The sequence below is a fragment of the Prionailurus bengalensis genome, chromosome C1 (assembly GCF_016509475.1).
Source record: "Prionailurus bengalensis isolate Pbe53 chromosome C1, Fcat_Pben_1.1_paternal_pri, whole genome shotgun sequence".
In the NCBI taxonomy this organism is placed as follows: Eukaryota; Metazoa; Chordata; class Mammalia; order Carnivora; family Felidae; genus Prionailurus; species Prionailurus bengalensis.
This window is the reverse complement of record NC_057345.1, coordinates 190478571-190481450: the sequence shown is the minus strand read 5'-3', so window position 1 is coordinate 190481450 and position 2880 is coordinate 190478571.

The following is a 2880-nucleotide window of genomic DNA, read 5'->3' as shown; positions in this document are numbered from 1 at the left end:
AGTTTGGGGATGTGGCTGCCAGAAGTAATCATAGAGCAACAGAAACTGCCCCTACTCAAAAAAACCCTCTCAGGGGACATTCTACATCTTGGAAGTCCAGTTGTGTTAAATAGACTTCTTTTTGAAAAGGTAAGCATACCAGTCATTTATATCCTGGTGCCACCATTTTTATTAGGTAAATGTTTTGGGGAGGGTGGGGAATTCAAAGAGAAGGGAGTGGGGAGTTAGAAAGTGTAATTAAGAAGAAGTAAAGAAAATTCCTCTTGATCCCCCAACTTCTTCCCCACTCCACTCCAACTTTTTAATGAGTTGTCTTCTTGGGCAAGAGTCCTTTATTAAATATGGCTGAAAACCATCTAATTGCATCATCAACACTACAACAAGATGCCCCAGTTTGTACATGACCTCAAATCTAACTTCTGCTACTTTTATGTGCAACCACAAATGTGTATTCTTGGCCTGGTTTCTAATTCACTAATACATTCCTTGGTCTTTTTACCTTGCCTTTCACTGTATACCAACATCTATGTCTTAAGCTGTGTTTCTCACAAGTTATTTTTCCAAGTGTATGGGATATAGAAAGAAATAGATAAACACATAACTTGGTGCAAGGCAATTTGCATTCTTCTAAGCAGGCATTGATTTCCTCAAAGGCTTCAGTAGTGTCATTGATGGGGTTTAGGAGTAATGGTGGGGTTTGGAGCTGACAGCCAAGAAAGAATTCTTGAAGATGTCTTTGGTGCAAAAAGGTGATTTTATTAAAGTACAGGACAAGCCCCTGGGCAGGAAGTGCTGCACTGGGGTTATGAAGAGTGACTGATTATATACCTTCAGGTTGGGAGGGGGTTGGGGACAGTGTTAGCCTGTAAGGAATGTTGGAAGCTAGGTTTCCAGGACCTTTAGGGGCAAGCTATTGTTAAGAAAACATCATTTATTACTGTTTAGTAAAACTTCGGTCATGAGACCCTTCAGATGTATATCAGGGGCCATATGCTTGGAGTATAATTGCCAACATATACTTGGGGGTTAAAGATAAAGGAGGTTTACAAAGGAATTTTTATGTGTTTAAGGAGACTCACAGGATCCTGGGGCTGGGGGGGTGGGGGGGGTGTCAGGATAATGTTAAGCCAAGATTCCCTTTCGCCCCTACCAAAGTGTCATCATTGAGGCAGATGACACTTAGAAGTCACCTCCTAGAAGAAGGTCACTCTGCCTGTTTCAAGAACTTGTCACTTAAATCCCTTTACATCTTGATGAGGGTGATATTAGGGCTCCAGGAAACAGAGTCTATATGTTTCTGGAGATTAGGCTATGGATAAGATTGCCTTTTTCTTGCAGTTTACTAAGTTATCCATAAACCGAAGAAGACTCCTGTCCTGCATGACTGTGATCTCTATCAGTCAACCATTTGCTTTCCTTCCTTTCCCCTGTTCTTGGGCAGCCAGGACTGTCTGTGGAATACCACATATATCCCATGGGGTGGGGAGGTGCTGTTCTTTGCCATCAGCTTGCCCCTCGCTCTCTCATCATCATGGAGAAAGTGATGACCTTATATTCATAAGTCACCAAGTCCTAGCCCTTTCATCTATTATGTGTTTGACCTTGGGTAAGTCATAGCCTTCTTGAGCCTCATCATTCTCATCTATAAAGTTTTATAATAGTGTATACCTCATGGAGCTGTTGGGAAAATTAAGATGATAACTTATGGGAAAGTGCTTTATAAATGATAGAGCTGTGTATACATATAAGGTACTATTATTGTTTGAAGAAGCAGAGTTATAGGAGTTAGACAAACTTGGTTTCCAACCATGGCTCCACTGTGCAAGCTGTGTGACATTAAGCAATTATGTAATCTGAATTTCAGTTTTTCCATTTGTAAAGTAGAGATGATAATAAAGACCTAACAGGTATATTAGGAGGATAAAAGAAGAAAATGTTCCTGGAGTACTGCTTAGAACCCAGTAGGTCCTCAGTAAATACTAGTTCCCTTTCCCTTCCCTGATACAGTTTCAAATGCCTTTATCTTCCTTAAGTCAGAATAATTTCCACCATTCTCTTGCCCAGAAATAGCCAAGATGAATCACGACAATAGGATGAAACAACAAAGCAGCAAATCAATGACAAGACACAAATCATGCAATTTTCCCATCCAGTAATAATCTCTCATTGAGCTAGAGTCAGCAACAGCAAGTTTCATCAAATGCCAAATAAACAGCCAAGGAAACAGCATGAGGCAACCATGGCAAAGTAAATTAACCTGGAAAGCTACCATAAAAATATGAGAAATAATCCTGAAAATATCCTTATTTGTACTCAAAAACACAATTACAAATTGCCTTGGCAAGCAGAATACGTTCAATTAGATTCTTGAAATTTTACCAGACAACTGGCTTTTGGCTTCCTAAGACCTTGTGGTGTCCTGGGCTCACAGTACACAAGCAATTTATTTGGGATTGCTTTTCGCCACAGACGATTTTTTTTAAATGCATCATACTGCATACTCTGCTGCTAAGCTCTACTGTGTGTTATTTCCTAATTAGGGATGCAGACAGGCTGTGCGGTAATGATGATTGATGTCTGCTGCATGTCTTAGTGAAGAGGAAGGTGAGGCTGGGCATTGGCTGCAGCCCACAAGAGAAATGTGGTCATCGGTATTGCTCACTATACCATAAATCACATCTTCCTGGAATTATAGAAGAGGGGCTTAAGAATACAGAATTATCTTGCATAAAATTGTAGTTTTTGCTCATCCTGGGGAATAATACTGTGAGGCACTGTTTTTAATTATTTTCAGTATATAAATTAATACGCTGTAATTTTTATCATTTTATTTCATTTGGGGCATCACAATACTACTACTAAAAATAATAATTTATTTTT